The sequence below is a fragment of the Staurois parvus genome, unplaced genomic scaffold, assembly GCF_062004578.1.
Source record: "Staurois parvus isolate SC_StPar_1 unplaced genomic scaffold, SC_StPar_1.0 ptg000576l, whole genome shotgun sequence".
NCBI lineage: Eukaryota > Metazoa > Chordata > Amphibia > Anura > Ranidae > Staurois > Staurois parvus.
Genome location: NW_028318372.1, coordinates 3,260,066 through 3,272,028, shown reverse-complemented (window position 1 = coordinate 3,272,028; position 11,963 = coordinate 3,260,066).

The following is an 11,963-nucleotide window of genomic DNA, read 5'->3' as shown; positions in this document are numbered from 1 at the left end:
TCGGGATAGGATCTGAACATGCCCAAGGTCATCAGTAGTCACGGTATCAAATGTGTTCATACAATAATAAAGAGCCTTGTGTACTTTGAAACAAGTTGCTGGTGTGCTGGCAATACATATCCATATTTATAACAGCTTCACAAAATAACAAAGACTTTTTTCCAGTTCATATTTAAATCTTAATTCCCTGCTCTGCCCAGGTGTATTATGGGGGAAAGAAATGGTGAGACAGAAGGACAGCTGCTGCATACTAATAAACTTCAATGGGCTGCCTGCATCCAGCACCTGGAAGTTGGGACGCTGGAAAAACACTCACACACTATGGGCAGCACAGTGGCTAAATGGTTAGCACTTCGGCCTGGCAGTACTAGGGTTGTTGGTTTGAATCCCAACCACGGCACCACCTGCATGGAGTTTGCATGTTCTCCCTGTGCCTGCGTGGGTTTCCTCCAGGTACTCCAGTTACCTCCCACACTCTAAACACATGCTGGTAGGGTAATTGGCTCCTGTCTAAATTGGCCCTAGTATGTGTATGTATGAATGTGAGTTAAGGACCTTAGATTGTACGCCCCTTGAGGGTTAGGGACTGAATGTACAATATATATGTAAAGTGCTGCGTAAATTGATGGCGCTATACAAGTACCTGTTATAATAGTATTAAAATGGGCATCATTGCCTGTGTGAACAAGGCCACAGAACTTATTGGTTCCATTCTCCAACATGAAAAGCCAAGCGTCCTTATGAACCTTCCTAGAATCAGACTCAATGTAATAATTCGGTCTACACATTCACGCCTTCCAGGGGCGGACTGACAACTCATGGGGCCCCCAGGCAATAGGGGATCATGGGGCCCCTGTGTCTTTGCCCAAACTCAAAAAAGCCTATGAAAAAGGTACCAGGGGCATCTCATGGGGCCCCCTACGGACCCCAGGCCCTCAGGCAGTGCCCGAGCTTCCAAATGGTCAGTCCACCCCTGATGCCTTCCTTAGGTTTCACAGGTTTTTCGTGAAACTTAAAACTTTAGAGAACTCCCCAACATCTCTAACACATCCCTTCTCTAGCCGTGACACCCCCCTTAGACCAGAAAGAATGCGATAGTAGTTTAATAGGCATTGAACTATATTTTGCAGAAGGAAGAAAATTTCCCCCCCATTCTCAATTCCTTTCAAAAACACCTCTTCACCCAATGAACAATACAACACACTACAAGTGTTCATTTGCTCAGGCTATGTGAAATGCACAACAAAGTATTACCGCCCTCAGAATTGCTATGTAGACCCCTCCAAAGTATTTTTGCCAGACCCAAATCAAGTAATTTAAAAGAAAAGCATGACCAAAAGCTTTCCTGGCCATACATCTCCTGTGGGCACAGGAATGCCCTTTCTTTTGCTGTCCTATGACTCAGAATCAGCCAACAGTGGCTTAAAACCCACTGTCACCTGACCAGGGGCAGACTGACAACTCATGGGGCCCCCGGGCAATAGGGGATCATGGGGCCCCTGTGTCCTTGCCCAAGCTCAAAAAAGCCTATGAAAAAGGTACCAGGGGCATCTCATGGGGCCCCCTACTGACCCCAGCCCCTTTGGGCAGTGCCCGAGTTTCCAAATGGTCAGTCCACCCCTGCACCTGACATCACAGAGCTGATCCGGACCCTGGAAGGATCCCTACCATATTGTTAGGGCTCCACCCAGCTGTCTGATTGACATCTGGCTTCAGCTGTCAATGTGCGGCTAAGAGCCGAAGCCAGCAGCATCCGTACCCTCTCCAACCTGGCACTACAGTGGGGCAGAGCAGAGAGTAGTGACTGACAGTCACAGCTCTTCACATAACTCAGCAGTCATGTGATCACTCAGTTCTCAATCTTAGAGGCAGTGGAGGACAGCTGAAGGATCAAGGTGAGTATGGATGTTAGTTTTTTTTATTAACCTCAAACATCTCCTTTAACGTCATTAATTGCAGCCACTGTGAGGACCCTGTATTGGACCCCTTAACAAATTCCTCCAAAGTAATAGAAGTCTTCCTGCAACATGAAAAAAGTAAATAGCTATACACAGCCAGTTTCTACATCACAATTCACTCATTTCCCCAGACAAGCATGCCTTAAAGAAGGGTCCCTGTGTGGTCCCAACACATTGCATTTCTATGTGATCATATATTAATATAGCAATATACAATATTGCACCTACGAGGTGGTATCAAAAACGTTCGAGACTAGTTTTGTAACACACCAACAGATGGCAGCATAAGGTTGCACACACAGTCACATGGAGCACCGACCTTCATAAGTCAGTGTGCCAATAGACATTGCCCGGTGTACAATGGGAGCTGTACAACTGGTGCTATTCTGACCACGTCTGTTATTTCGGAATGTTCAAAACTAGAGTGGGAGTTGACAAAAGCTAGAGTGTGAGCTGAAAAATCAGGACATGATTTCTAAACTGCCATCACTCCCTCACTTTCAAGCCCACCTACACAAATCTTATATCAAAACGTTCAGCTATCCCTGTTGCCACTAAAAATGTCCACGGCTAAGCCATAGTCCTGATAGTTTTCACAATATACCTATTGACATTCATTGAAACTCCACTCTAGCCACCTCAAATTTGAAGGGCAATATCCAAATTGCGACTGTGCCTTCACTTTTAATATTTCAGAGACATACTATGCATCAAAATGTAGGTATGGGTCTTGTGATTCACACAATATAAAGTTCTTCGGTGTAGGATTTATAGTTTTTAAACTACAACCATTGGAAGATGGCAACTGCCAGTGAAGTGAGCAAGTTGGAGCAGTTTGTTTTTAACCGTTCTTCTCTGCCCTTGCTGTAGAGTGAGTTGCCATAGGAACCCAGGTGTGTGAGCAGGCAGCAGAGTGACAAAAGCTAGAGTGTGAGCGGAAAAATCAGGACATGATTTCTAAACTGCCATCACTCCCTCATTTTCAAGCCCACCTACACAAATCTTATATCAAAACGTTCAGCTATCCCCTGCTGCCACTAAAAATGTCCACGGCTAAGCCATAGTCCTGATAGTTTTCACAATATGACCATTTGTTTGCAACTCACGCCGCCCATTGACCTTTTCACAGTTACTCCAGCCACTCCAACCACACAACAGTTACTCAAGCCACTCCACCCAGTTACTCCGCCCACTCCAGTTGTAGACTACTGGTGGAGGTAAGAACACTTCACACAATTTCCCCAGAAATTGGAGCTTTTCTAGTTATTTATTCTACAATTGACATTGTATGGGGGGGGGGGGGGGAAGTTGTCACCTGGACTGGGCCAATCATAGGTGGTCAAGGCATTCATGCCCCACAGCTGCACGTTTACACACCCATTGGGTATGGAATGCCCCAGACCAGGGGTGGACTGACAACTCATGGGGCCCCCGGGCAATTGGGGATCATGGGGCCCCTGTGTCCTTGCCCAAACTCAAAAAAGCCTATGAAGAAGGTACCAGGGGCATCTCATTGGGCCCCCTACTGACCCTGGGCCCTAGGGCAGTGCCCGAGTTTCCAAATGGTCAGTCCGCCCCTGCCCCAGACGCATATGATTGGCCCCTTGCAGGTGACAGCTTCCTGGTGGGCTTGCTCCTGTGGGTTCGGGATAGGATCTGAACATGCCCAAGGTCATCAGTAGTCACGGTATCAAATGTGTTCATACAATAATAAAGAGCCTTGTGTACTTTGAAACAAGTTGCTGGTGTGCTGGCAATACATATCCATATTTATAACAGCTTCACAAAATAACAAAGACTTTTTTCCAGTTCATATTTAAATCTTAATTCCCTGCTCTGCCCAGGTGTATTATGGGAGAAAGAAATGGTGAGACAGAAGGACAGCTGCTGCATACTAATAAACTTCAATGGGCTGCCTGCATCCAGCACCTGGAAGTTGGGACGCTGGAAAAACACTCACACACTATGGGCAGCACAGTGGCTAAATGGTTAGCACTTCGGCCTGGCAGTACTAGGGTTGTTGGTTTGAATCCCAACCACGGCACCACCTGCATGGAGTTTGCATGTTCTCCCTGTGCCTGCGTGGGTTTCCTCCAGGTACTCCAGTTACCTCCCACACTCTAAACACATGCTGGTAGGGTAATTGGCTCCTGTCTAAATTGGCCCTAGTATGTGTATGTATGAATGTGAGTTAAGGACCTTAGATTGTACGCCCCTTGAGGGTTAGGGACTGAATGTACAATATATATGTAAAGTGCTGCGTAAATTGATGGCGCTATACAAGTACCTGTTATAATAGTATTAAAATGGGCATCATTGCCTGTGTGAACAAGGCCACAGAACTTATTGGTTCCATTCTCCAACATGAAAAGCCAAGCGTCCTTATGAACCTTCCTAGAATCAGACTCAATGTAATAATTCGGTCTACACATTCACGCCTTCCAGGGGCGGACTGACAACTCATGGGGCCCCCAGGCAATAGGGGATCATGGGGCCCCTGTGTCTTTGCCCAAACTCAAAAAAGCCTATGAAAAAGGTACCAGGGGCATCTCATGGGGCCCCCTACGGACCCCAGGCCCTCAGGCAGTGCCCGAGCTTCCAAATGGTCAGTCCACCCCTGATGCCTTCCTTAGGTTTCACAGGTTTTTCGTGAAACTTAAAACTTTAGAGAACTCCCCAACATCTCTAACACATCCCTTCTCTAGCCGTGACACCCCCCTTAGACCAGAAAGAATGCGATAGTAGTTTAATAGGCATTGAACTATATTTTGCAGAAGGAAGAAAATTTCCCCCCCATTCTCAATTCCTTTCAAAAACACCTCTTCACCCAATGAACAATACAACACACTACAAGTGTTCATTTGCTCAGGCTATGTGAAATGCACAACAAAGTATTACCGCCCTCAGAATTGCTATGTAGACCCCTCCAAAGTATTTTTGCCAGACCCAAATCAAGTAATTTAAAAGAAAAGCATGACCAAAAGCTTTCCTGGCCATACATCTCCTGTGGGCACAGGAATGCCCTTTCTTTTGCTGTCCTATGACTCAGAATCAGCCAACAGTGGCTTAAAACCCACTGTCACCTGACCAGGGGCAGACTGACAACTCATGGGGCCCCCGGGCAATAGGGGATCATGGGGCCCCTGTGTCCTTGCCCAAGCTCAAAAAAGCCTATGAAAAAGGTACCAGGGGCATCTCATGGGGCCCCCTACTGACCCCAGCCCCTTTGGGCAGTGCCCGAGTTTCCAAATGGTCAGTCCACCCCTGCACCTGACATCACAGAGCTGATCCGGACCCTGGAAGGATCCCTACCATATTGTTAGGGCTCCACCCAGCTGTCTGATTGACATCTGGCTTCAGCTGTCAATGTGCGGCTAAGAGCCGAAGCCAGCAGCATCCGTACCCTCTCCAACCTGGCACTACAGTGGGGCAGAGCAGAGAGTAGTGACTGACAGTCACAGCTCTTCACATAACTCAGCAGTCATGTGATCACTCAGTTCTCAATCTTAGAGGCAGTGGAGGACAGCTGAAGGATCAAGGTGAGTATGGATGTTAGTTTTTTTTATTAACCTCAAACATCTCCTTTAACGTCATTAATTGCAGCCACTGTGAGGACCCTGTATTGGACCCCTTAACAAATTCCTCCAAAGTAATAGAAGTCTTCCTGCAACATGAAAAAAGTAAATAGCTATACACAGCCAGTTTCTACATCACAATTCACTCATTTCCCCAGACAAGCATGCCTTAAAGAAGGGTCCCTGTGTGGTCCCAACACATTGCATTTCTATGTGATCATATATTAATATAGCAATATACAATATTGCACCTACGAGGTGGTATCAAAAACGTTCGAGACTAGTTTTGTAACACACCAACAGATGGCAGCATAAGGTTGCACACACAGTCACATGGAGCACCGACCTTCATAAGTCAGTGTGCCAATAGACATTGCCCGGTGTACAATGGGAGCTGTACAACTGGTGCTATTCTGACCACGTCTGTTATTTCGGAATGTTCAAAACTAGAGTGGGAGTTGACAAAAGCTAGAGTGTGAGCTGAAAAATCAGGACATGATTTCTAAACTGCCATCACTCCCTCACTTTCAAGCCCACCTACACAAATCTTATATCAAAACGTTCAGCTATCCCTGTTGCCACTAAAAATGTCCACGGCTAAGCCATAGTCCTGATAGTTTTCACAATATACCTATTGACATTCATTGAAACTCCACTCTAGCCACCTCAAATTTGAAGGGCAATATCCAAATTGCGACTGTGCCTTCACTTTTAATATTTCAGAGACATACTATGCATCAAAATGTAGGTATGGGTCTTGTGATTCACACAATATAAAGTTCTTCGGTGTAGGATTTATAGTTTTTAAACTACAACCATTGGAAGATGGCAACTGCCAGTGAAGTGAGCAAGTTGGAGCAGTTTGTTTTTAACCGTTCTTCTCTGCCCTTGCTGTAGAGTGAGTTGCCATAGGAACCCAGGTGTGTGAGCAGGCAGCAGAGTGACAAAAGCTAGAGTGTGAGCGGAAAAATCAGGACATGATTTCTAAACTGCCATCACTCCCTCATTTTCAAGCCCACCTACACAAATCTTATATCAAAACGTTCAGCTATCCCCTGCTGCCACTAAAAATGTCCACGGCTAAGCCATAGTCCTGATAGTTTTCACAATATGACCATTTGTTTGCAACTCACGCCGCCCATTGACCTTTTCACAGTTACTCCAGCCACTCCAACCACACAACAGTTACTCAAGCCACTCCACCCAGTTACTCCGCCCACTCCAGTTGTAGACTACTGGTGGAGGTAAGAACACTTCACACAATTTCCCCAGAAATTGGAGCTTTTCTAGTTATTTATTCTACAATTGACATTGTATGGGGGGGGGGGGGGCAAATGTATTTTAGGTGCTTAATCCTTTAATAAATCCTTTAGAAATATACAATGGTAGGTGACATCATTCTTACACACGTATTCTAATAATGTGATTATATACTGTAGATTCTGACATAAAAGGTCCGATGTTGTGTTACAACACACGGGCAAATAATCTGCCTGATTGCAGTGGTGAATTTTTAATACCAAAACACATTTGGAAGTTTATGTTGACAGAGAAATGTACCTTATTGGTATATTCAGGATTGACAGAATGTTAGAAGTTCAGCCAAATCCTAACAATACATAAACCCACCCCCACCTCCATTCTAACTACCCTGTAAAGGAAAGATGCCTATATGTACCTATTCTGAGGGCGCTCCGGTCCAGTCACATGATCAGGTCCCAGTATTGGCTTCAGTGTAGATTAGGGACCACCGACAATGGAGGCCCTATAGTGAGCCATTGGGTGACGTAGGAAAAGAACTGTATTGTACATAGAACTTTCTTATGTTCTGAATATGGGTCCTGCACAGCTCCGAAACGTTGCACTTTCCTTTGTGATGGGATCTTTTTGGAATACAAACCTTTCTTGGACCATACTGAGATCCGTGGTGTGCTGGCGAATATGTACAGTACGTTTGCCTATGATGTTTCCGCATCCGTGTCCATAGGGCCTTATGGAAACACAGGTCTGGGTGATAGCAGTTACCATCTCAGTTCCCTTTTCCTCTAATCCATCGTTGTATTTGCAATGCACTGGAAATTTAGCCAATATTTTATAACCATTATTATCATTTATTCTGCTATGGACATTGCTCTTTTACCCTCATGTGGGTCTAGGGCAAATGTATATTAGGTACTTAATCCTTTAATAAATCCTTTTGAAATAAACAATGGTAGGTGACTTCTTCCTACCAATTTTTAATGGGTCCTGCACAGCTCCGAATGCAACCTTTCAGTAGAGCCTTTCAGTCTTGCCTTTTTCCAGGTCTGAAGTCACTAAAAGAATGTATGTAAGTAACTGGCACACATAGCCTATAACCTGGGACAACAGACACATTGGGGTGTGAAGACAGCAAGTGGTTACCTAGGGGCAACAGAAACAATCAGTCATTCAAGCAGCCTGTCATTAGGCATGTACCTGTGACAGGTGTGACATGCTCTTGTAGCAAGGAAGTGATATCGGCATATCTCCCCTGGTGATCCATCTCTCATAGCAATAGGAGCAGCTCAGTGCTCAGAGGTTCCCAGCCTGTGCATGGTAGAGGAAACGTTAAGCTGTGCCGTGGAAAAACGTCCTTACAGGATGTCTCCAACTTACAAGCCGACCTCAATGCTCTGTGTAATTGGGCAACTATGTGGAAAATTAGGTTTAATGTTGATAAATGTAAGGTTCTGCACTTGGGGGCTAAGAATATGCATGTATCATACATACTAGGGGGGGTACAACTGGTGGAGAAGGATCTGGGGGTTCTGGTAGATCACAAGCTTAATAATGGCATGCAATGCCAAGCTGCGGTTTCTAAAATGAGCAAAATCCTCTCTTGTATTAAAAGAGGTATAGACTCCAGAGAGAGAGATATCATTCCCCCGGTACAAATCATTAGTAAGACCTCATCTGGAATATGCAGTTCAGTTTTGGGCACCAATTCACATGAAGAACATTGAGGAACTGGAGAAAGTACAGAGAAGGGAAACCAAACTGATACGAGGCATGGAGGAGCTCAGCTATGAGGAAAAATTAGAGGAACTGAATTTAAGGAGGGGATATGATCTCCATGTATAATACATAAGGGGGGGGTATGATCTCCATGTATAATACATAAGGGGGATATGATCACCATGTATAATACATAAGGGGGGATATGATCTCTATGTATAATACATAAGGGGGGATATGATCTCCATGTATAATACATAAGGGGGGATATGATCACCATGTATAATACATAAGGGGGGATATGATCTCCATGTATAATACATAAGGGGGGATATGATCACCATGTATAATACATAAGGGGGGATATGATCTCCATGTATAATACATAAGGGGGGATATGATCTCCATGTATAATACATAAGGGGGGATATGATCTCCATGTATAATACATAAGGGGGGATATGATCACCATGTATAATACATAAGGGGGGATATGATCTCCATGTATAATATATAAGGGGGGGATATGATCTCCATGTATAATACATAAGGGGGGGATATGATCTCCATGTATAATACATAAGGGGGGATATGATCTTCATGTATAATACATAAGGGGGGATATAATCACCATATATAATACATAAGGGGGGGATATGATCTTCATGTATAATACATAAGGGGGGATATGATCTCCATGTATAATACATAAGGGGGGATATGATCACCATATATAATACATAAGGGGGGGATATGATCTCCATGTATAATACATAAGGGGGGATATGATCTCCATGTATAATACATAAGGGGGGTATGATCTCCATGTATAATACATAAGGGGGATATGATCACCATGTATAATACATAAGGGGGGATATGATCTCTATGTATAATACATAAGGGGGGATATGATCTCCATGTATAATACATAAGGGGGGATATGATCACCATGTATAATACATAAGGGGGGATATGATCTCCATGTATAATACATAAGGGGGGATATGATCACCATGTATAATACATAAGGGGGGATATGATCTCCATGTATAATACATAAGGGGGGATATGATCTCCATGTATAATACATAAGGGGGGATATGATCTCCATGTATAATACATAAGGGGGGATATGATCACCATGTATAATACATAAGGGGGGATATGATCTCCATGTATAATATATAAGGGGGGGATATGATCTCCATGTATAATACATAAGGGGGGGATATGATCTCCATGTATAATACATAAGGGGGGATATGATCTTCATGTATAATACATAAGGGGGGATATAATCACCATATATAATACATAAGGGGGGGATATGATCTTCATGTATAATACATAAGGGGGGATATGATCTCCATGTATAATACATAAGGGGGGATATGATCACCATATATAATACATAAGGGGGGGATATGATCTCCATGTATAATACATAAGGGGGGATATGATCTCCATGTATAATACATAAGGGGGATATGATCTTCATGTATAATACATAAGGGGGGATATGATCACCATGTATAATACATAAGGGGGGATATGATCTCCATGTATAATACATAAGGGGGGATATGATCACCATGTATAATACATAAGGGGGGATATGATCTCCATGTATAATACATAAGGGGGGATATGATCACCATGTATAATACATAAGGGGGGATATGATCTCCATGTATAATACATAAGGGGGGATATGATCTCCACGTATAAATACATCAGTGGTTCATATAGGGAACTCGGTGTAGAGTTACTCATCCTGAGGTCATCACAGAGGACAAGGGGGCGCTCTTTACATCTGGAAGAAAATAAATTTAATCTCCAAACACGGAAAGGTTTCTTCACAGTGAGAGGTGTGAAAATGTGGAATAGACTCCCTCAAGAGTTGATTCTGGCCAGCTCAGTGGATTGCTTCAAAAAAGTCCTGGATTGTTTCTTAGATACACAGAATATAACTGGATACTAACATTTATAGGTAAAGTTGATCCAGGGAATATCTTGGGGGATCAGAAAGGAATTTTTTTCCTAGCACGAGCAAATTGGATCATGCTTTGCTGGTTTTTTTTTTGCCTTCCTCTGGATCAACTGTGGGTGTAGGATTATAACTTTTTTTTTTTTTTCTATGGTTGAAATGGATGGACTTTTGTCTTTTTTCAGCCAGACTAACTATGTAACTCAGTAGAACGTGCATGATGTCTGCGTTAAGTGCATGGCAGGGTTCCATTCTGCTACTGGGAGTGAGGTAGTGGAGGTACGCTGGACAGGTGGCGAGAACATGGGCTCTGTGTGTCCTTCCTAAATGCAACAAGTTAAATAGTGCAACATCAAGAGAATTTATTAGAGTTCAGTTGTCTGTCCAAGTAAAGGTACCCTATGTGTAAAGCAGTAACCCATCTCAGGTGCCTAGCGTAGCCCTGAAGAACCCAACCTGGGGTAGGCCTCTCATGTGATCCTTGCTTGGCGCCCAACATGGAAGGGAAACATGGAAGGGGTGTCACTCACCTACTACTATTGTCCCTTAAACACTAATGCAGGCCATAGACGGATCGTTTATCGGCTGATTTTTCGTCCGCACGAAAAATCAGCCGATATTCACGCCTTAATGGGGCCCACTCGTCGGCCATTTTTCGTGTATTTTCTCGTTTACTTTTATCAGTAATGCTGGAAAATCCACGAAAAATGGCCATTTTTCCTGGACGATGGTGGCAGCATCGGCAAAGCCGCCAACCGATTTTTTGTTTATCGGCTGAAAATTTGTCCGATAAATGACCCGTCTATGGCCTGCCCAAGCGGTCATCACTCTGTTGAAGTGACTGTCGCTATAGAAAAGTTTAAAAGCAAGCCATACCTGTAAAGACTGGACATACTTATCTCTCCAGGTGTCCATGAGGCTGAATGCTACTGTGGTGCTCAGAAATCTAGTACAGGCATACCTTGGTTGACGAATTTAATGCGTTCTGTGGGACTTTTCGTATTGCGAAAAATTCGTAAACCGAAACGCGGTTTCCCATAGGAATGCATTGAAAACCAATTAATCCGTTCCAAAGGTCAGAAAAAAGTAAAAAAAAAAAAAAGTCTTTTATCTGTTCAAAACTCTTTATAAAGTGCAATTTAAAGGCATAAATACCGTACAGGTACATGATTAAAAATTAATTCGTAAATGCACTGAAAACCAATTAATCCATTCGCATTGCGAAAAAAATTCGTAAATGTATTGAAAACCAATTAATCTGTTCCGGAGGTCAGAAAAAAGTAAAAAAAAGTCTTATCTGTTCAAAACTCTTTATAAAGTGGACTTTAAAGGCATAAATACTGTACAGGGACATGATTAAAAAAAATTTGTAAATGCTTTGAAAACCAATTAATCCGTTTTTATATTTTGCGAAAAAATTTCGTAAACCAAGGCATTATCTTCAATGGATTTTCATTCGTAAAC